The sequence below is a fragment of the Neofelis nebulosa genome, chromosome 4 (assembly GCF_028018385.1).
Source record: "Neofelis nebulosa isolate mNeoNeb1 chromosome 4, mNeoNeb1.pri, whole genome shotgun sequence".
Taxonomy (NCBI): Eukaryota; Metazoa; Chordata; class Mammalia; order Carnivora; family Felidae; genus Neofelis; species Neofelis nebulosa.
Window position 1 is genome coordinate 155,653,752 of NC_080785.1, and position 22,076 is coordinate 155,675,827.

General features: G+C 48.2%; 1 protein-coding gene and 1 long non-coding RNA gene across 6 annotated transcripts in view; one reads left to right on the top strand and one right to left on the bottom strand.

Moving 5' to 3' along the window:
• The window catches only part of GATAD2A (GATA zinc finger domain containing 2A), a 105,563-nt gene extending 86,711 nt beyond the window's left edge, over window positions 1–18,852 (bottom strand). The window contains exon 1 of one of the 3 annotated variants that reach the window (XM_058727311.1): window positions 18,527–18,852. The gene's annotated coding sequence lies outside the window, so the exon portion shown is untranslated. Of the gene's footprint in view, window positions 1–3,616; window positions 3,880–18,526 lie in introns of those variants that run through there. The other 2 variants (XM_058727315.1, XM_058727310.1) reach the window with 2 other exon arrangements.
• LOC131510319 (uncharacterized) lies at window positions 4,137–16,474 on the top strand. Of its 3 annotated transcripts, none has more exons than XR_009260996.1 (3): window positions 4,137–4,299; window positions 6,288–6,460; window positions 15,875–16,474. It is a non-coding gene; the product is annotated as an uncharacterized LOC131510319 (long non-coding RNA). The 3 variants fall into 3 exon arrangements; XR_009260995.1 differs by lacking the exon at window positions 15,875–16,474 and adding an exon at window positions 11,271–11,914 and having other exon boundaries at window positions 4,137–4,367; XR_009260994.1 differs by lacking the exon at window positions 15,875–16,474 and adding an exon at window positions 11,271–11,914.
• Window positions 18,853–22,076: the final 3,224 nt, after the last annotated feature.

A 22,076-nucleotide genomic window follows, 5' to 3' on the forward strand; every position in this document is an offset into this window, starting at 1 on the left:
GATAGAGCATGTTACTCTTGGCCTCAGGGTTCTGAGTTCGAGCCCCACGTTATGGGTAGAAGTTACTTAAATAAAATAGGGGTGTCTGGGTGGCTCAGTCAGTTAAGCATCTAACTCTTGATTTTAGCTCAGGTCATGATCTCACATCATGGTTGTGAGATCAAACCCTGCATCCAGCTCTGTGCTAACAGCGAGGAACCTGCTTGGGATTCTCTCTCTCTGCCCCTCCCCTCTTCATGTGCTTGAGCTCTCACACTCACACACTCTCTCTCAAAATAAACATTTAAGATTTTTTTAATGTTTACTTATTTTTGAGAGAGAGAGAGAGAGAGCGCGCGCAAACACAGGCATGAGTGGGAGAGAGGCAAAGAGAGAAGGGAGACACAAAAACTGAAGCAGGCTGCAGGCTCTGAGCTGTCAGCACAGAGCCCAATGCGGGGCTCAAACCCATGAACTGCGAGATCATGACCCAAGCCAAAGTCAGACACTTAACCAACTGAGCCACTCAGGTGCCCCTAACCACGTAAAAATAAATAAAATAAATAGCTCTTTAAAAAAAAAAAAGAAAGAAAGAAAATGCTAGCATTTCAGAATGGCTTTGCTGCTTTCCCACCCATCAGAAGCATCTTTCAGTGATCTGCTGTCTAAGGCCCAAGGAAGTCCTAGCTGTGAACCTCATCACACCAGTCCCTGCCTTGTCCTCTCTGAAAGGGGTCCCACTGCTCTCAAGGTAAATCCCAGACCCTCTTATGTCTCCGTATCTCTCTCTGTTCCAACCACCCCAATCTTCCTTCAGTCTCACTCTACAAGAAATGCCATTCTTTTTCTCTTTACCTACTTAGCTCCCACTCATCCTCCAATCCCAGTTGGAGAAAGGCCCCCTTGAGTCTTGTTCACCAGGTCATGGTATCCTTTTCTCCTTGGCCCTTATAAATTTCCCCACGTTTATGAGTTTAATTATGATTTCTCTCTCACTAATCTCATGGTAAACTCCACTGAGCAGGGATTCCTAACACAGTGCCCGAGGCACAGTGTGCACTCCGATATTTATTGAATAAATCAATCCAGAAATCATTCCTTGCCATGCCAGAAATTCACAAAATAAATGATGCAAAACAAGTGAGAGCTACTAGAGAACTGAAAATTGGAGCCTTTAAAATGTGTTTTATTACTCAAATAAAAAAATATTTCTTGAAGTGCCTGGCTGGTTCAATCAGTTGAGCACACAACTCTCGATCTCAGGGTCACGAGTTTGAGCCCCATGTTGGGCATAGAGATTACTTAAGAATAATGATTTTAAAAATATTTAATGCTTCTAATTTTTAAAATAATCACAAAGTACAGAGATACCAAAAAGGTTAAGGAGGAAAAACCCACTCCTAACCCTAATCCAGAGATTTTGTTGTTGACATTCTGATACAAATCCTTCCAGGATTTTTTCTACCTAAAGTAGCATTATTTCTTTCCTCACTACCAAAATATACAATTAGAGGATCTGCCAAATGATACTGCATTAATAGAGATGACTTGACATTAAAAAAAAAAAAAAAAGTGATGTCATCTGAATAGAAACAACAATGCATCCAAATCGGTAATACAGGACCTATCCCAATTTCTACATCACATCCCAGATGAGAGGCAATCCTCTGTAAAAATCAGCTTCAGAATTTGTGGGGAGGAATAAGGGATGAAAAATCAAGAATGGGGGACTACATGAGGAAAGAATCTTGCAAATTGCTCTCAAAACCTCCGTTCTAAACTATTTTTTCTAGAAAAGGACCAACTTTTCTGAGTTGGAAGCTGAAGAAGCAAATGCAAAGGGGCACCTCTATGGCCTGGCTCCTTCAAGGCCAGCTGGTAACTCTGCTCTCTGAGGACAATGCAGGGCTACAATGGTGTCCCCAAGTCACAGGTCATCCCCCAACTCCCAGCAGAAGTGGACTGGAGCCTGGACAAGTAAATGGCTTCTTGTTTTAGGAGTGCCCAGGAAATGTTCACACAGTGGATTGCAAACAGGAGCATTCCTGGACTCTGGTGCCCAAAACATCAGGCTCAGTCAAGCCCAGCTCTGCCCCTCCACCACTCAGCAGCCTTGGACAAGCAGCCTGGCCTCCAAGAGCTTCAGTTCCCTCACCCATAATGTAGGGATTATATCCTCCACCCCACTGGAGTGTTATGGGCGTGGAAGATGTCTGTGCACAACAGGCACTCAAATCTGGGGATTGGTATGGTCTATCAGCCCTCCTCCACAGCTTGCTGTCAGGTGTAACAGGCTACTAATCTTAGCATCCTGACCTGGTGCCAGCAAACGTTATTTCACCTAATCTAACTTAAAAGAAAACTTGTAACCACTACCAGAAAGAAAAAGAACATCAAAGGACAGTCAGTACAAGTCTGAAGCAATTACACAGAAGGCTGTCTATCCCTCAGTTTCTGTGCTGCCACAGCCAGAAGGTGTCACTGTACGAAATGGACACACAGAACCAGTGACTTAACAAGCACTGTGTACTCAAGAAAACTGAAAGAAGTAAAAGGGTGAGGAAGAGAGAAAAAATTAAAGGCCCAAGTGACTCACCCGGACTTTGATCTAAAGAATCCAAAGCTCTCAAGATAAGGATGAACTACACAACTAAAGACGCTGGGTCAGATACACAAAATTAAACAGCCCCTGCAAAGTTCCCAAGGCAGGGCAGAAACGCGCACCCAAGGTTGATATTCAGTTCCTAAGGGAGGGATCCCCATTCATTTCTGGGTCCCAAAGTGTGCACACACACCAGTGTCAATCACGTTCCGGGCTGGGGCCCTGCCCATAAGCCTCTCCTTGTTGAAGTGATCAATTCCGATTCTTGGCAATAATCCCTTTAAAAGGCCAGCTGCTGCTGTCTAGTCACCGATGCCGACCCATTCCAGGTGGGGAAAAAAAGAAATCAATACAGCCACCGCCTAAACAGGGAGGCAAATTTAAAGTGTAGGTCCCTGTGACGGGCTCGAGCCCAGATGGGGAGGAAGGGTCCCCCGAACCCTGGGGTCAGGTAGTAAGGGCGCGAGCGGGTAGAGGGACGGCCCTGCAGGCGTGGGCGCGCGGGGACTCTTATTCTGACACGGGATCCTCCGCCGCCGCCGTCGCCGCCGCCGCGGGGTTCAGAGCAGCGGCCAGGCCCGCCCGGGACCCCCGCCCCCCGGCCTGGGACCCCCCGCCCCGCGCGTCCACGTGCCGTCCGCCCGCCGCCCCCTCCCCCGCCAGTCCCAGCCGCTCGCAAGCGACCCCTGGAGGCCCAGCCCCTCCTCCAGCCCCGGAGGAAGCGCAGAAGGAAGGGGGGCGACGCCGAGACTTTCCGGGACCCCCACCCGGCCCGGCCCCCACGTGCCTGGGCGGCGTCGGAGCGCGGAACTTTCCAGGGTAGCGCTAGGAAGACGCTCCCAGAATACAAGGAGTAGATACAACTCACTCGCTCGCGCTCACTTTTCTATGCTCACGCGGGGTCCCTCAGAGCCCAGTGACCCCCTACCCTGCCCGACCCTCGCCGCCTCCGCCGCTTCGGGCTCCACCTCACGACCCCAGCCCCGACCCAAGCCCCCGGCCCCTGCTCCCCGCCAAGTTTGGTCCAGAACTTACCGGGCCGCGGGCCGGCCGGGCCCTAGGGCAGCGCGCAGGTTCGCTGCGCCGTGGGGCCGGGGTCGCCTGCGGGTCCGGGCGGCCGAGGGGCCGGGGGCGCCGGGCCGCGCGCGCTTGCTCCGCCTGTGGGGCCGCCCGGGCCCGCGGCGCTCGCTCCGCCGGTCCGCCCGCCCGCCCGCGCCGCCGGCCAGATAATGCGCCCCTCGGCCGCACACATGGAGCCCGGCGCCGGCGTCACCGCCCGGGACATGCGCACCAGGTCAGCGCGCCCGGCCCGCGGCCCCCAAAACACCGGGGAGCTCTTAAAGGCGACGCCGCCCGCCCGCGCCTGGCTGGGCGGGGACAGATGGTCGGTGGGCGTGGCCTTATTGTAGGGGCGGGGCAATGATGAGGGGAGGGCGGGGCAAGGCAGGCCGGCACCGCCCCGGAAACACAGCCTCTGCCGACCGCGCTCCACGCGCCTCCCTACTTTGCCAGTTGGTTTCCCACGCGGGCTCCCCCCCCCCCCCCATCCCCACCGCCGAGTCCCAGCGCCTTCCGCAGGGCCGAGGGGTCGTCGCCAGCTCACCGGCAGCAGAGCCGGGCGGACCGCGCCCAGGGCTGACTCACAACGCGCTCCCTGCTGACCTCGCTCCGGCTGAGCTACAAGACCTGGAGCAACTCAGCTGCTTCCGAAAACGGAGGTTAGAGTGCCACCCCCGCGGGGGTCGTCGGCTAAACCATCACTTCTGTGAAGTGAAGAGAGTTCTAAGTAAGCTCCAGACCCACCCACTTCAAGACACTTGAGGATGCCGGCTCTCCCTCTCCAGTTACCTCCCAATCGGCACCACCCCTACCCCGTGCCTCTGGGAGAAGGTGAACCCCCCCCCCAACACACACCAAGACACCAAATCTGCACCCTTCCTTTCTCTGTGACATAGAGGAAACACGGGAAACACAGTTTAACCTGAGAGAGAGAATGATGGGCTTTGGATATATTAAACTATATATAGGGAAACACAATTTCAATAGAAACACAAAATATCTAATATTACAAGAAGGCTCCCAATATTAAGACTGTTTTTGAAGAATCAACAGAAAAGGCCTTTTCATGTTCTTTTTCCAGAGTTAAAACAATTCGTGATAAGACACCTAGACTCCTGAACAGTGGCTTTTAATTTGCTTTATAACACATCTTAATACATATTCATACTACTGAAAAAAGTTTTACCAAATATACTTTCACTACTTCAGTGTATTCTGATATTAACTATTCTATTTCATTTTTTAAGAGATTCAATGTAATTTCAACCCACCATTGGTCTTGCCTCCAAACCTGAAAAACAATGTAGAACAAGTTTTACAAATTGTTTTTCTGCTATATGCTACCCACAATAAGAAGTTCAAAAAAGCCCATTTTAATTGTGTTGAGTTTCACACATAACTGGCAACTTTTTGTCCTTGATTCCACCCCCACCCCACTCCCCAAATCTTCCAACTGCTTAATGCAACATCTGGCACAACCTCCCCTGGGCCAAAAGCAAGCATTCCTCAAACTAAAAATGATACAAAATACAAACTGTTGACCCCCAAACGCCTTCCCTGACCCAATTTTGTCAGCAATTTGTTTTGCTACAAAGAATTTCAATTGTTCAAATTCAAAAATAGTCTTATTCTCAAACAGGTGACTTGGTATAGGAATGCAGGAACTCCCTGATCCCAGTGCAAGAATAGGTTAAAAGCAAATATCCAAATTTTCACTGTAATTCAGCAGCTGTATATTTTGAGAACTGCTTTACTGTAGGACCATTAATCAGATGATGTATATTAAAGCAATACAAGCAAAATATTACCTCACAGCTCCTCACCTGGGTCTTGATTAATGCTATCTTAATTAACTACAGACACAGCAAAGTGTGGTCAGGTGGGAGACCCAAGACTTGAGATAGATGTAGAGATTCCAGTGTCTGAGCTGGCAAGCCCTGTGTGAGTCACCAAGGTGACAACCACCCTATTTTAAAGAGAGAGGCATCAGCTGCGACATATTAATGACACACCCCTGTGGGCTGAGGTGTGCACTAGTGACAGGTGGGCTGCTCCAGAGGGCAGTGCCAACATCTCCAGCTGGGAAAGCAGGGGTGGGGGTAGGGTGAAGTAGTTAAAGCGTTTATTTTTGTGATAGAAAGAGAGGGGCCAGGTGTGTAGATGGAAAAAGCGACAGTAAATCCAGACCTGTTTAGAGTCCTCGAAGCTCAGGCAGGCAGCTCAGGCTGTTCAGACTAAAGATCTTCCTACCTCAATTCCTAGTGCAGGACTAAACGGCAAATAGTTCAGCTGGGTGATTATGAAATATGATGCAATCGCCTTTAGATTCCATTCTAAAGCTGAAGAAACTAATTAAAAGACAAATAGGGCTAGAACCATGTTTTTCTCAGTTTCCCCTTGGCCATAAAAACAAGGCAGTCAATTAATACTGACAGATACCAGTTAATATAATACTTTTAAAAACACTTCTGTTCTAAAATAAAAAAATAAAAATAAAAACACTTCTGTTATTTAAACAGAATTTTCTTCCAAATTCATTTTAAATTTAATATCCTTCAAAGATCAGATCCTTGCTAATAACAGCCAGGCTTCCTTCTGCCCTAACCACTGCAAAAATATTCTAATTATCTTTCTAATGTACTGTTAGATAAATTTCTACTAAATACCATCTGAGCCTATTCCTGCACAAAAGAGAGACTGAAGAAAAGAAATTTGGGCCAAATTCCATATTCCTGTCCTCTTTCATGGCAGAAAATTGGTCAAAGGCACCACAGTAGCATGAAACTGAAAAGGAGTAGCATCACCTACTGAATGTTTAAGGTACTGTATTTTTTTGTTTTTAATTGGGAGACTTCTTTTTTTTTTTTTTAACGTTTATTTATTTTTGAGACAGAGAGAGACAGAGCATGAACAGGGGAGGGGCAGAGAGAGAGGGAGACACAGAATCCGAAGCAGGCTCCAGGCTCTGAGCCATCAGCCCAGAGCCTGACGCGGGGCTCGAACTCATGGACCGCGAGATCGTGACCTGAGCTGAAGTCAGACGCTTAACCGACTGAGCCACCCAGGCACCCCAAATTGGGAGACTTCTTTAAAGTTTCTGGTGGAGGGGCGCCTGGGTGGCTCAGTAGGTTAAGCATCAGACTCTTGATTTCGGCTTAAGTCATGATCTAACTGTTCATGAGTTCCAGCCCTGTCGGGCTCTGCACTGATAGTGCGGAGCCTGCTTGGGATTCTCTCTGCCCTCCCCCACCTCAAAATAAATAAATAAACATTAAAAAAAAAAGTTTCTGGGTGGACAAAATTCAAGATGTCTTATGTGATAAACACTGATGGAGAAAAACTAAGAGACCATTCACCCCAAAGGTTTTGCAAGCACCATCCCCAGAAGTTCACAGGCTGGCGGCACAGAAAGACAGAAGATTTCAATGCAAAAAAATGCATTCATAGGAAAGACAGGAATCACAGAGCAAGGGGCTACTGCCTGCCTGGGGAGGAATCAGGGAAATCTTTCTGGATGTGACATGTGGGCCAGATCTTAACAGATGGGACATCCCAGGCATCCAGAAGAGCAGAGGCAGAGGCCAGAGCTGGCCACACCTGGAGTGTGGGGCTTTGGAGACAGAAAGGGCTGAAAAAGGGATGGATTCATTATCCTTTAAACTTTCTAGATGCCTGTCTCAAAACACAGAATGTATTGTCACTTAATTACTTAAATTTGCAGGCTAAGCAGACCTAGTTCTGTAGGCTTTAACCAATTTTGAGATTACTGCTATCAGTGACCCTAGGCTCCCACTTGTTTTCTGAGAAGTTCTCTAAAGAATAAACAGGTTGTTTATTCAAAAGTGTACCAAATCTCTTTTAAAGTATTTTATGAAGATCACTGACTGCTTTCCACACTTTGCATTTTTATAACTCAAGTCTAAAACTGTTTTCACTGAGTTTAGGGACAATCATAAGCACAATCTCTCAGGATTGTTTTATAGTTTCTTATTTCACCCTAAATTCACATTCACTTGGTGAGATTAGAATGCAATTTGTTGTGAAAGGGAAGGAACATTTCTATGTTAATGTGATTTCCTTAGTACTTTGATAGTTTTGGTACTTTTTTCAAGGACCAGAAAACAGTTAAAGGAACTATTACAGTGATGCTTTATGAAAAACAAGACACTCCCAGTGCATTATAACTCCTATAACAGGGGCGCCTGTGTGGCTCAGTCGGTTAAGTGTCTGACTTTGGCTCAGGTCATGACCTCACAGTCCCGTCCATGGGTTCGAGCCCCGCATCTGGCTCTGTGCCGACAGCTCAGAGCCTGGAGCCTGCTTCAGATTCTGTGTCTCCCTCTCTCTCTGCCATTCCCCTGGCTTGCTCTCTCTCTCTCTCTCTCTCTCTCTCTCAAAAATAAATAAGCATTAAAAAAAATTTAAATAACTGATACAACAAATGTCATTTTTTTTAACTTTTATTTTTAAGTTTATTTATTTTGAAAGAGAGAGAGCGAGCATGTACGCACAAGCACGAGCAGATGAGGGGCAGAAAGAGAGAATCCCAAGCAGGCTTGCACTGTCAGAGCAGAGGCCAGCGAGGCAGAGACAGATCCGGGGCTCAAACTCATGAACAGTGAGATAGAGACCTGAGCCGAAATTAAGAATTGGATGCTTAACTGACTGAGCCACCCAGGTGCCCCACAAATGTCATTTTTTAAATCACAGCATTCTTACGCTAGATTAGGAGTTTGTGGGAGACATATCTGCACCTGTTTGCCTCATCCCTGTCATATATATGCTGAAAAGCTCTCTAAAACACAGCTCTCTAGAGACGGGCCACTTTGTCAGCATGTGTTTGTTTTGTTTTGAATGTCATTTCTAACTGTTTCTAACCACAATTCCGTATACTTAGTGGCTGGGCAACATGGAGTTCAGGCTCCATCTGTACTTAGTCTCTGTGTGGCCATGAGGAAGTCCCAACACTACAGAGTTCTGCTTACAAATGCTCCCCTGAAGGGTTAAAAACAAACTGCTAGATGTATTACTGTGAACCCAGAAGTATATCTCCCACTCTGTCTTCACCCGCGTGTGTCACCAGTTGGCAAGGATTATCTCTTTTGTGTCTATACGTGGCTTACAAAAAAAATGCCCACCTATTTTAGCAATTTTAAGTCTTTGAAAAGTAAGTGAACTATGTTTTCTATGAATTAAAGAATTAAAAGGAAAAACATCTGGGGTGCCTGGGTGGTTCAGTAGGTTAAGCTTCTGACTTTGGCTCAGGTCATGATCTCACAATTCGTGAGTTCAAGCCCCGCACTGGGCTCTGTGCTTCAGAGCCTGAAGCCTGCTTTGGATTCTGTGTCTCCCTCTCTCTCTGCCCCTCCCTCGCTGTCTCTCTCTCTCAAAAATAAAATTAAAAAAAATTTTTAAGGAAAAATCAAAAAGCTACTAGAAAAAAGAAAAAAAAAAAGTTTATGTTAGTCTTAGGTCTAGAGGTGAACCTATTCAAACCTATTTAGCAAAGAAAGAGTGTTGGTCATATCACTGGTCTGTTAATAAACATCCCATCCATGATTTAGACATGAAAAAAAATATTTTAACACTTGGTATCCAATTCATACCCCATTCCCCGATTGTTAAATAGCAGATCTTCCAACCTGACATAGGAAGGAGGTAAAACATTTTTCCCGAAAGTTTTCCTGACAGGATGGGTATCCCCCACCCTTTCCTATCCTGGTGTCTGTATTAAAAATACAGAGGAGCAGGGGGCGGTGCCTGGGTGGCTCAGTTGGTTAAGCCTCCGTCGGCTCAGGTCATGATCTCATGGTTTGGTTTGTGGGTTCGAGCCCCTTGTCAGGCTCTGTGCTGACAGCTCAGAGCCTGGAGCCTGCTTCGGATTCTGTGTCTCCCTCTCTCTCTGCCCCTCCCCCACTCGCACTCTGTCTCTTTCTCTCTCTAAGATAAATAAACATTAGGGGCGCCTGGGTGGCGCAGTCGGTTAAGCGTCCGACTTCAGCCAGGTCACGATCTCGCGGTCCATGAGTTCGAGCCCCGCGTCAGGCTCTGGGCTGATGGCTCGGAGCCTGGAGCCTGCCTCCGATTCTGTGTCTCCCTCTCTCTCTGCCCCTCCCCCGTTCATGCTCTGTCTCTCTCTGTCCCAAAAATAAATAAAAAATGTTGAAAAAAAAATTTTTTAAGATAAATAAACATTAAAAAATATATATACAGGGGATGGGTCTTTCTGGTTTTCTCCTTCACAGCTTGATAACAAAACACCCATGCCTTCTTGCATGCTGACTTGATCAGGCCTACATTTTACCAACTCCTTGTTTAACAGAAGAATAAGATATTTATTTCAAATTTAAGTCAAAAGTCAACCTTCAATAGAGATACATTGAGAGATTAAATATAAACCTTGAAAGTTTCAGGGTGCCTGGGTGGTTCAGTTGGTTAAGCATCCAACTCTTTTTTTTTTTTTTTTTTAAGGTTTATTTATTCTTGAGAGGGAAAGAGAGAGAGACAGAGTGCGAGTAGGGGAGAGGCAAAGAGAGAGGGAGACACAGAATCTGAAGCAGGTTCTAGGCTCTGAGCTGTCAGCATAGAGCCCGATGTAGGGCTCGAACTCAGACTGCAAGATTATGACCTGAGCCAAAGTCAGTCACTTAACTGACTGAGCCACCCAGGAACCCCTATCATCCGACTCTTGATTTTAGCTCAGGTCATGATCTCACAGTTCAGTTCATGAGATCGAGCCCCACATCCCCACACGGGGCTCTGGGCTGACAACACAGAGCCTGCTTGAGTTCCTCTCTCTCCCTCTCTCTCTGTCCCTCCCCCATCAGCACACATGGGTACACGTGCCCTCTCTCTCCCACTCTTTCAAAGTAAATAAATAAACTTAAAAAAAAAAAAAAAAAAAAAAAAAACTTGAGGAGAGCCTGGGTGGCTCAGTGGGTTGAGCGTCTGACTTCAGCTCAGGTCATGATCTTGTGGTTCGCAAGTTCAAGCCCCATAGCGGGCTCTGTGCTGACAACTCAGAGCCTGGAGCCTGCTTCAGATTCTGTGTCTCCTCTCTCTGCCAGTTCCTCACTCGTACTCTGTCTCTCTCAAAAATAAATATTAAAAAAAATTTTTTTAATAAATAAATAAATAACTTGAAAGTTTCCTAAGTATAAAACCTAAACCTTGAAAATGCCATGCAAGTTAAAAATCTGTTTTGCTGTGTTAAGAATTTTAGACCAGCTTAAATGATAACAGTTCTCAAAAAAAAAATAAATAAATAATAATAATAATAATTCAGAAGCAGCCCCCAAATCTGTTTTCTTGAAGCTCTTTAGGAGATTAAACTTCATGTAGACTACATACCAGTACAAAGAGAGTCCAGATGGTCTGATTTCACTGGACATCATTGATTTCTGATTGAAAATGTTTATTAAGAATTCAATTTAAATATTATTTTAATCTGAGTTCAATTTTGAATTGAACTTTCCTACTATGGACATTTTATAAAACTTTCTACACCTTTAAAGGTAAACTTTAGACTTTTCTTGCCAAAGGTGCTCAGTTCAAACTCTTGACTTTCCGATGTTCATAACCTCCTCAGGTCAAGAGAACTCACCTTGTTTTTTTTTTTTTTAACCTCCAGGTCCCTGCCCATGCCTATGCTGTTCTTCTCCCCAGAATGCCTAGCCACCTAACAAGTAGCTCTATCACCCTTTCTTTACCCACCCTCCAGTTTGAGCCCTTTTCCCAGTTACCCTATCCATGCTTCAGGAGGCACCGAAAGTCTATATAGTAAGTACACCAAAGTGATACACAGCAGCATAAAGCCCTAGTGAACTGAGAGAACTCACTGGGAAAAAAATCAACCAATCTGGGAACCTCTAGATCACCGGTCCTCAGCTGCACCCAGCTTGTGGCCCCAACATGGACTGATTTACTCTCAGACAGTATTAACTGGCATAAGTAGTTAGTTATCCAAACTTGAGTGCCAACTTTAAGAGGGCCATTCAGCTTTGATATGATTCCATAACAACTACCTTTATCAGGCGCCTACAACAATCTGCCCACCTGCTTCATGCTTACCATCCCTACCCCACAAATGAGGAAACTGAGACTCAAAGAAGTTAGGCCACTTGGAGTTAAACCACTTCCCTGAGGTCGCAGAGCCAGCAAGTGTCAGAATCTGGATACAAACCCAAGTCTTTCTGGCTCTAAAGTTTCTACTGCACAGAGGGTACTTTTACAAAGTAATAAAGACAAATAATAGTAAACCATTCTTCAAGAACACACTCTTGCAGAAGGACGTTGCTAATGTCTGCTTCCTTGAGTTCTATACACATCTCCAGAGCAGCCCTCTACAGGCAAGCTCCTGCAGGGAACACTGTGATAATGCAACAGAAAAGCATCCTGTTGGCTACCCTGCCAGATAGTCCTAAGTTTGTAGGTACATTAGCTGAGCCCCCAAAACTGCCAAGTGCAAGTCCACTGGTGGATCGCAGCTCTAACAAAGCAGCTTACCAAGAAAAAAAAAGTGAGAATTTGAATGTATTTTCTATACTCAACTTGGGGCCCAAGAACTCTGCTGGAGGGCAAGGGAACAGGAAGTGAGGAGGGAGCAAGCATCCACTTCCCAAGGGCAGCAAAGCCCAGAGGTGGGAGCCTGGTCACATGCAGTTGCATTACTTGTCCACGCCCACTTCCGGCCAGAGCCTGCCTCTTCACCTCTAAGTCAGTACTTTGAAGGAAAGCAAAACACTACCAGAAACTCTCCTTATAATCTCTCTCTCCTCTTGAAGCATGTGTCCTGAATGAATTTCCACCCCTGCTCTCCGGCTCCATCCCTCACAAATACACTTAAGAAAAGCATCTGTCACATAATTGACCTATGTGGCTTAACATCAAATCTGACATCATGGAAAGGTTAAGGTTAGTGCTTCTCCAACCCCAGTATAAGAGGGAACCCTAGGGCAGAGGGAACTGTGCACCAACAACCTACTAATGCACAACAAAGTAGTCTATCTATTTGAAAGCTCACTACTCTTTCCCATACCATAAACAACAGCCAAGCACTCTGCTTGTCTGAATTTTCTTTTAAGATTTCAAACAAGGCGAGAGGGCTTTTAGACCTGTTTATCTCTGTGCATAACATGCACTGCCATGAAGAAATGTCACAGGATTCCAAAAACACACTGCCACTGACTTCAAGAAAAGCGAAGCTGAAAATGCTCCTGCCAGTGACCATCCCAGATTTTCTTTTTTCTCAAAGATTATAGTCACAGTCATCCTGAATCAACTAGTGCCAACAGCCAACAATCACCCAGGAAAATGCCATGATTTTTGCCTCCTTTAAGATGGAGGAAACAGAAGCAGAGTCCAGTGAGTAAATTAGAGGAGTAGTGAGGTTTCACTTCTAAACCTCCAAGAAACTCCACCCCAAGCTCCCAACATCCAGGGATATTCCCAAAGAAGCTCTGCAATAGTCTTTCATTTGATTGTTTTCTTCTCTGTGACTGGGATTAAGTTCCTTGAGAGCTGACTTCATCTATCCTACTCACTGTTAGGCTGCCAGCACCCAGCATGGTAAACCTGGTGCAACGTAGTCACACAAACATTTACTGCTGGATTATTTGCTGATATAGGAAGTTACATGAGCCAGAATATTTAACACTATTTTTCAATCCAATTTAAGTTGCGTTAAAAAAAAAAAAAAAAAATGCCCTGGGGCCCTGGGTGGCTCAGTGGGTTCGTGATCTTGCAGTCCATGGGTTCGGGCCCCGCGTCAGCCAGCTCGGAGCCTGGAGCCTGCTTCAGATTCTGTGTCTCCCTCTCTCTCTGCCCCTCCCCCACTCATGCTCTGTCTCTCAAAAGTGAATAAATGTTAAAAAAAACAATTTGTTAATGCCCTACCTTATGGCCACACAACAAAAGCCTTGTTTAGTTGAGTGCTCAAACTGTCCCTTATAGGCCAGTTTGAAGAGATAAATTATTATTCCAACAATGCACCACAATAAACAAAAGCAGCCAGGCTACAGAGAGGAAAAAGCCAAATTTAATACTAGAAATTAAAAATAACACCTTCCATGCATTTGGATGGAACAACTTCATACAGCAGTTATTTCCCAATTCCAGAAGAGGTCAGTCTCTTTCTTATCATTAAGATCCTACAGGGATTTAATGCCCCCAGTGCTGTCTCCAACAGGAAGGAAACCCTGACTTCCCTAGCTATTTCAGTAATATAAATCAACAGTTTATCGTCCAGAGTTAGAAGCTGGGCAGTGTTGGGACCCATATGCCTTTTAGAGCTCCCCACCAACAGATAACCATGTTACATTACGTCTAATAAATGTACCTAGATCAATATCATTTCTAACTATCCAAGGGTTTTTACTGCTGTAAGGATCTTTCAAATTAAAAAAAAAAAAAAAGTTTAAAAAACTTCCTGTTAGATAAGAGACTTGGTGGTGACGCCACCATCCACCAGAGTGAAGTCTGTGACACAAAAAGACACAGAACAATTTCAAAAGGGATAGTGAGCCCTTTAGAGTTATTTACTTTATTTTTTATATCTTAAAAATAATAAAGCTTTGTTCTTTTTTCTTTAATGGAATAACTGTCTTTAAAAGAATTAAGAGGGGGCACCTGCACCTGCGTTGCTCAGTCAGTTAGTTCGGCTCAGGTCATGATCTCATGGTTTGTGAGTTTGAGCCCCAAACTGGGCTCTCTGCTATCAGCAATGAGGAGCTGGCTTTGGATCATCTGTCCCCTTCTCTCTCTGCCCCTCCCCCCCTTGCACTCTCTCTCTCTCAAAAATAAAACATTTTTAAAAAAATTTTTTAAAAAGAGAGAAATTTAAGATTGGTGGATTCTTTACCTCAATAGCGAGGGAGGCAGAGGGAGGGAGAGAAGAAAGTAAAGAGGGGAAGAGGGAGGGAGAGGGAGTAATTTCAAAGGCAGGTGGGGAATCCTTCAAACCTGGGAGTAGCCCAGTGGAGGCCTAGCTCAGATTTTCACCCATTATTTCACCCATATTTGTGTGCCATCTGTCCCCACACTAGTAAGTGAAAAAGGCTAGGCCCAACTCTCTCGCCATGATTTCAGGGCTTTCAGTAATTGCTAAGAAAGAATCCTCCCCCACCCCCCAAAAAAAGTGTCCTGCCCACCCCAGCCCCTACCTCCACCCCCACCCTAAGTTACCATCTTCCACAGCTCTCTAGATCCTGGGAGCTCAAGGTGAACTCTGATCTCCTCATGGGCACCAAGCCACACACTGGCCCTCTCAATGTACTATTATTATGGGACAGCAAATGCCTTTGTACATCACTTTCCCAGTCTTTTGTCCCCAAATCTAATCCATTACCCTAAAAGAACATTCTTCTTTCAAGGTTCTACTGTGTAAGAAGAGATCACTCACCAGGTAACTGCTGTATATTGCTCACTCAAGCAGTCCCAAAATATGAATATGATCCTTTACGTTTATAGTTCACCTATTTTTTTCTTCCCACAACTCTTAAAGTTCATTATAGTCTTCTACTTTGCCGACAGTCTAATTATAGTACATCTCCCTACTTGCCCTCCACTTACAAATTACCCCATTTTACAGAAGCAGAAGACAAGGCCAAATGCCTTCTACACAGCAAATGCCTGCTACACAGCAAGTCCATCTCATAGCTGCTATCTGAACACAGAAAAATGCTACAAGACCCAGGGTGAGTGTGGGTTTTGCAAGAAACATACCACATTTCTTTCTCTACGGGCATATTTAGCCTTGGCAGAATGTCAAAAGCTTCCTGGTCTGGAACCCTGATCTCATGAGCACAACAGACAACCTTTATTGCACACCAACCATGTGCTAGGCGCCATGCTGACTGCCTCCCCTTCATTCATTCATTCACTCATTCATTCATATGTCTATACTGACTGCCTCCCCTCAGATTCATTCATTCGTATGTCTAGGAAGCACTTCCCATCTGTGGACATCTTCACACACATTCATAGAGATGTGGCCCTCAAATATTTAGTAACGTGCTGATTTTGCATTTTAACTTGTGCAAGGCCACACAACTAGGAAGGACAGACCAAAACCTGAATCAGGTCCTTCTGGCTTCAAAGCTCCCCCTTCTCTTTCCAACACCCCATCCTGTTGGTCCTATGGGTTTCATTTAAAATAAATATGTGCCAGCTCTTCTCTGCCCTGTCTCAGGAAACCCTAACCCCCAAGCTCCCCACCATCCGTACCCTTCCCCTCAGGGCAGTGCCTGCAACTGACCAGGAAGAGGCAGTAAGAGAGCAACCAGGTCTGCAGCACCTTCCTGCCTGGACTTGACTACCCCAGGAGCAGAGGGCCCAGGAAACTCTCCAAGCACTTCTCCACAGAAGAAAATAGCTCGAGTTGAAACTTGTGTCCACATGGTCCCCCGACGAATTTAGAACTCAAATTATAGCCTCGGCAGGAATCTTCACAAAGGACTCAAATTAAGCAAGACCCAGATGGAAACGAACAGGAGAAAGACAGCTTTAAGTCACACTGTAAAGTGAACTACAGTTCTAGCAGAGTCAGAGAGAAGAACTTGTTGAAACGCTAAACCAAACAGTTCAGCCTACATTTCAGAACTCTACTTCAAGAACATTCTCCCCCATGTTTTTAGCCTGAGACTTGTGCATGGACACGAAGTGGTTACAAGTTACTCAGGTTTCAAACTGAGTTCATTCCTGTCCTTTGGACCATCTCTCAATGCCAGCATTCATCTACTTGGGCTCCAGAGAGCTCTGCGTTTGGCAAAGCAGATAAAATTAGCTACTGGAGTGAATTTGGAATCCAGGGTGGGCCATTAAAAAAAGTACACATGAGATTTGTAAAAGCCATGTAAAAACTTCCTTTGGGCCAGGCTGAAGTTACCTAAAACTTAGAGAAATACTGTCCTTTGCCTCCCTTCCACCCTTCCTGGATCTAAGGTGACCCATTTCCTGCTTCTTGCCCTGCCTTTCAAACCAGAGTGGCCCACAAACCAGGGATCCTCTAGAGATCAAGGGGTGAATCAGAAGGCCCAAGGAGAGAGAAAACACAGCAGGAAGACCTGAAGGACTGTTTTTGCTTCTCCTTTTTTGTTTGGGGGCGGGAGTGGGGGGTGTGGGGAGGAGGGGGGAGTTATACTATGCAGAGGGAGGATTGAGGGATGGAACAGGAAATGGGTCAGTCTCACAGCCTGACAGTGTGATAATGGGGGAAAACGGGAGGACAACGCTCCAACCCTGTCCCTCCAGCCTTCACATCGGCCTCACAACACTGTGGTGGCCCAAGGCTCACAATTAGAGCGAACCAAGGTGGTCACCTGGCAAGCAGCTCCTGCTCCCCCTCAAATCTAGCAGGTCTCAGAAGGACAAGAGAAAACAACGCTTTTTGACTCTGTCTCCCAAATTCCTTTCCAGCCACAAAATTCTCCAGGTCCCTGGAAGCTGAGGTAAAAGTTCAAAGAACTCCTCCTCCAATCTGGCAAGAAAGAAGACAAGAGGGGGCACATTTCTGGTCTCTCCTTCCAGAAAGGAGGAAGAGGGTGCCATAAACAGAAACAGGGGAGGCTTGGAGTTGGGGGATCCAAGGAAAATGAAGGAAGAGTTTCTCCCTTAGAGAATCAGGAGGGAAACCTCAGGAAAGGGGGAAATGTCCTCTGGCAAGTGGGAGGGGAAGGCCTCAGAATGCGGGGGCACCCATTCAGAGAAGTGAAAAACTCCATGGTGTTTCCCACCAGCAGAAGTGATCTTGGAAAAGTGGAGGCACACTTAAGGGACATGAGGATCCCCTAGGAATGGGGATATTAGGGGCAGAACCTCTGGAGGAGCCAGAGACCCTCAGAAATTTGTGGCTTCCATAGATTAATGGAGAACCCAAAAGAACACATTTTGGAAGAGGGGGGAACTCTTCCTCAGACAACTAAGGCTCCAGTCTGATGAATGGGCATCTCGGGGTAGTGGGGACCCCTCAGGAAAGAGGAGGCACTCACCAAAAAGGAGGGGGTCGCATCAAGAATGGGAACAGTTCAGAAAAGTGGGGACCACCTCCAAGAAGGACTGTGACAGCAGCAACAGCAGCACCTCAGGCGGGGGAGGGACGCTTGGGAAAGGGATGTCACCCACTGAAGTGGGGACCGAGAGCAGGGAGAGCGTCTCAGAAAGGCGGGGGGAGGGGGGGGGGGAAGGGGACCCGTAGAAAGCGGGAGGCACCTTAGAAAAGCAAGGGCAAAAGAGGAACACGTCAGAGAAGAGGGACAACAGCTCAGAGAAGCAGGGGCCTCCTCACAGAACATGGGAGGGGGGAGGGGCGGGGGGGGTGGTCCCTGGAAAGGCAGGGAGGGCTGGGTCCCCCAGAGAAGTGGGAGTTCCCCTAGAATCAAGTCGTCTGCTGAGAGAAGCAAGGGTCCCCAGGGAATCAGGGGGCCCCGCAGAGACAGAACATCGCGTCGTCTCAGAGAAGTTGCGGGGGGGGGGGGGGGGGGTGGAGGGAGTTCTCAGAGGGGCGAGGGTCCCTCAGTGAAGCTGGCGGTTCCTCAAAGACATGGGGGAAGGAAGGCTCCCCCGCAGAGGCAGGGGGTCCCTCAGAAAAGTGGAACGTCCATCCGGGAAGAAGCGCTCCCCTCAGAAAAGCGGGGGTCCCTCAGAGGACTTGGCATTTCTCCGAGGGGTGGAGTATCTCAGAGAGGTGGAGCCCCTCAGAAAACTGGGGGTCCCTCAGAGAGACGGGGGTCCCTCAGAGAAGGGGGTCTCCCCTCAGAGAGGCGGGGTTCCCCTCAGACAAGGGGGTCCGCGCACCGGAGGCGGTCCCCTCAGAGAAGCGGAAGCCCCAGAGAAGCCCGGGGCACCGGAAGCCGGGGACCCGCCACCAGCGGCGCCGGGCCCCTCACTCACCGAAGTTGCTCGGCGCCTCCGCGGGTGGCTGCTGGGCCCCGGGCGGCCTCGGGAGGCGGGGTCCGGTCCGGTCCGCTCAGGTCCCGCGGCGACGGCTCCCTCAGGTGGCGCCCGCGGCGGCGGCGGCGGCGGCGGCGGCGGCGACAGGACGACAGACGGCCGACCGACCGACTGCGCGGGCGGCGCGGAGCGCGCTCGGGTGGCGGGGGTGCGCGTGCGCGCGCCGGGGCGCTGACCCCGGGCGGGAGGAGCCGCCGCGCCGCGCTCGGAGCCGCCGCTCGGTCTCGCCGCTCCTTCTCACACTGAAATTGCCCGCTTCGCAGCCCGGCTTCCCCGGTTGCTAGGCAGATTTCGCCTCGCACACTTCCGGGTTGAGGCGCGTCTCGTCGAGTGGCGGCGCCGCAGGCCAATGAGGTCCGGCCGAGGCTCTCGGGGTCCGCGCCCCACCGTGGGCGTGGCCAGCCTCACGACGGACAGTGCCGGACAGCCAATGAGTGCGCGAGCCGGCTGGCCCTCGGGATCGCGCCGGCGGCCTGGGCGGGCCCGAGGGGGTGGGACGGCGCGACTGACAGGCAACCTGCCAATGGGAGAGCGGAGCGGGCCTCAGGGCCAGTTACTGTTTTTCGGGGGCGGGGCTTCGGCTTCGGGGCGGGAATGCCAAGAGGGGCGGGGACTTGGGGACGCGTCAATTCTTGGCCGGCTCGCTCGGACCCCGGAGGGCGTTTCGGCTGGGCCGCCCGGCGGCCGACAACTGGCTGGGCAGGGGGTTCCCCGCAGTGCTCAGCAGGGGCGCCCCACCCACAATGCACCGGAGAGGGCCTGGGCAGGGCGGGTGTGGGGCGCTTACGCCGGGCGGTGGGCGGGGCCGCGTGAGGCGCGCTCTGAGGAGACTGGACAACCAGTGGCTCGGCCTTGTTCCCGAGGGGATTCTTTCCCCCTCTGCGCTCTTTTCTGACAAGAGTTGTGGGTTCGACTTCTTCTGAGAAGAATCCTGGAAATTCTTGTCCTTGGCCCCCGTTCTGAAGAGAATCTTCAGAATTCGTTTGCTAGCCCGCATTCTGAGGAGAATCCAGGAATCTTGCTCCTGGCCCCTCTTCTAAAGAGAATCTTGGAGGTTCTTTGCTCTGGCTCTCTTATGAGAAAAGTTTTGGCGATTTTTGCCTTGCCGACTTTTCTGCGAATTGCCAGGATGAGGATAATTTTGTAGATTCGCGACCCCCAGCTCTGTTTTCTCGGAAAATGTGTCGAGGTTTGGGCCCTTGACCCTTTGACTGAAGGGAATTTGGGGCACTCGGCCCACTGCCTTTCTTGGACAGTATTTGGGGGGCATACCCTGCCTCTTTTCTGAGCACTACTCGGGGCCACCGCCCTCTCCCTCCCTGACCCTCATCTCTGAAGATAACTTGGGAAATTCCTACCTTGTATGTCCACACACAGTCCACCCCCCCCCCCCCCCCCCACGCACGCACCAGAGGAGAAATTTGCAACTTCAAGCACCTCTTTCTCCAGAGCGGAATTGCAGGAGATTTTTGCCCCCTCATCCCTTTCACTAAAGAAATGTCAGGCAGTTGTGCTCCCTGAGGTTTTTCTAAGCAGTGTCCTTGTTGCAGTAACCGTTCCCCTTTTCCTGAGAAATGTGACCATCAGACTCTTCTTTCCTAGAAAATTTTGGGGAATTAAATACTTCCTTTTTGGAAAAGCTACCCATTTAGCCCTCTTCTGTCTCTCTCTCTCTCTCTCTGAGAATATTTTTCTGTGCTGCTCTTTTACTCTTTCCCAAGGGTCAAATTTGTGGCCATTCCTGATTCTGTCCCCTGTTGAGCTCTTTGGGCCGTTTCCTTCTCTGCTGGGTGGGGCCCTTCCAGGAAGCATTCCTGCTTCCCACCCACCCCCCAGACAAAATTTATCAGTCACTCAAACTGCAGTGTTTGCACCTCTACTGTAGCCTGTACCATGGCCCACCAGGCATCTTCCCGCTGTTAATCTGAACTCACCCGTCGGCTGATTTCCCCCTCAAAGAACCTATCTTTAGGGAACCTGGCTGGCTCGGTTGGTAGAGCATGCCAGTCTTGATCTCACGGTATTGAGTTCAAACCCACGTTGGGTACAGAGATCACTTAAAAAATAAAATCTTTTAAAGAACCCAGCTTTGGGGCACCTGGCTGGCTCAGTCGGGAAAGCATGCAACTCTTGATCTCGGCGTCATGAGTTTGACGTCCCACTGTGGGTGTGGAGATTACTTACTTGTAAATAAACAACAACAACAAAAAAGAACCCAGCTTTGCTCTTAGTAGACAACCAAAACGACCATTGAATCAAAGGGGCGAAGAAGGCAGCAATGAGAAAGACCCACAACACTGTGAGGAGTCAACATGGCAAACTCTGATCTCCCCCACTTTGTGCACACAAATGCACAAGGTACCGAGATACCTGAATTATATATAGGTTGGAACTGGTGAGCCAAGATGAATGCAGTAAAGGGAAACAAGCCTGTCAGGCAAGACAGAATGTTGTACTAAAGATGTACCAAGATGTAGGAATGTGATTAAGTGAGATAATGATGTAAAACTGTTTGTAAACCGTGAAGCAGCAGTGGAAAGGATTATTGTGTGGACTGACGTTCCTGAAAGAAAAGTAAAGGATAAATTCTGAGAGTCACAGGAATGGGAGGTTGGCAGACCAGTCCTGTGGAGCCTGATTCCCTCACTGAGCTCAGCCTGGACCCAAGTGGCAAGGGTGACAGAGTCCTTGGCTAGGGAAGGAAGTCACTGGAAACAAGATGATGTGTTCCCAGATCCCCTTGTTTGCACCTCTGTTGTAACAGTTACCATATTCTGCAAGTGTCTGAGGCAGTCTGGGTGGACAATAAACACTCAGAACTTGGTAGCCAGCAGAGCTGCTGTTGAACCCCCAGGAGCTAGGCCAGTTACTTTCCTCAGCCATATCAGAAATGAGAGCGCCAGTCTCTAAAGGTCGCACTGAGGAGTGTGAGCTCAAAATGCCTTGTACCGTGCGTGGTGCCCAGTAGGACTCAGGAGCTTTTCCTTTCATTCCAGCCACTAAGCAAGATGCTTCCTGAGAGCGGGGCTGCAGACTTATTCCTTTAAGTAACCCCTCAGTGTTATTATAGTTACTGAATTGAACTGGGATCAAAGAGCAGCTCAGCCTAGAAGCTAACTGTGACTTGTTCACCTCCCACTGCTACTTTATGGCTGGGTCCTAAACTTGCATCGCCTTAATCTCACTTTGGGCCTATGTGCAGGAAAGGGGAGAAGAAGGGGGACCTATGAGTCCTTATGTCAAGCAGAGACATGTTGAGAACCAAAAACTTCCTGAGCCTTACTTCTCTCTTAGGGAAGCTGTGAGAAGGTTCTGGATACAGGTCGAGTAAGAGCAAAGGGCAAGTGAGGGACCATAATCAGGGTCGAGGCCACTGAAATTAACTTTGTCAAAGGGAGATTGCAAATGAAGTAAGGTTACTTCAGGGAAATCTGGTGTGATTTCCAGACCAAGCCTTAGAAATGTCAGGACCTAGGGGTGCCTGAGGGGC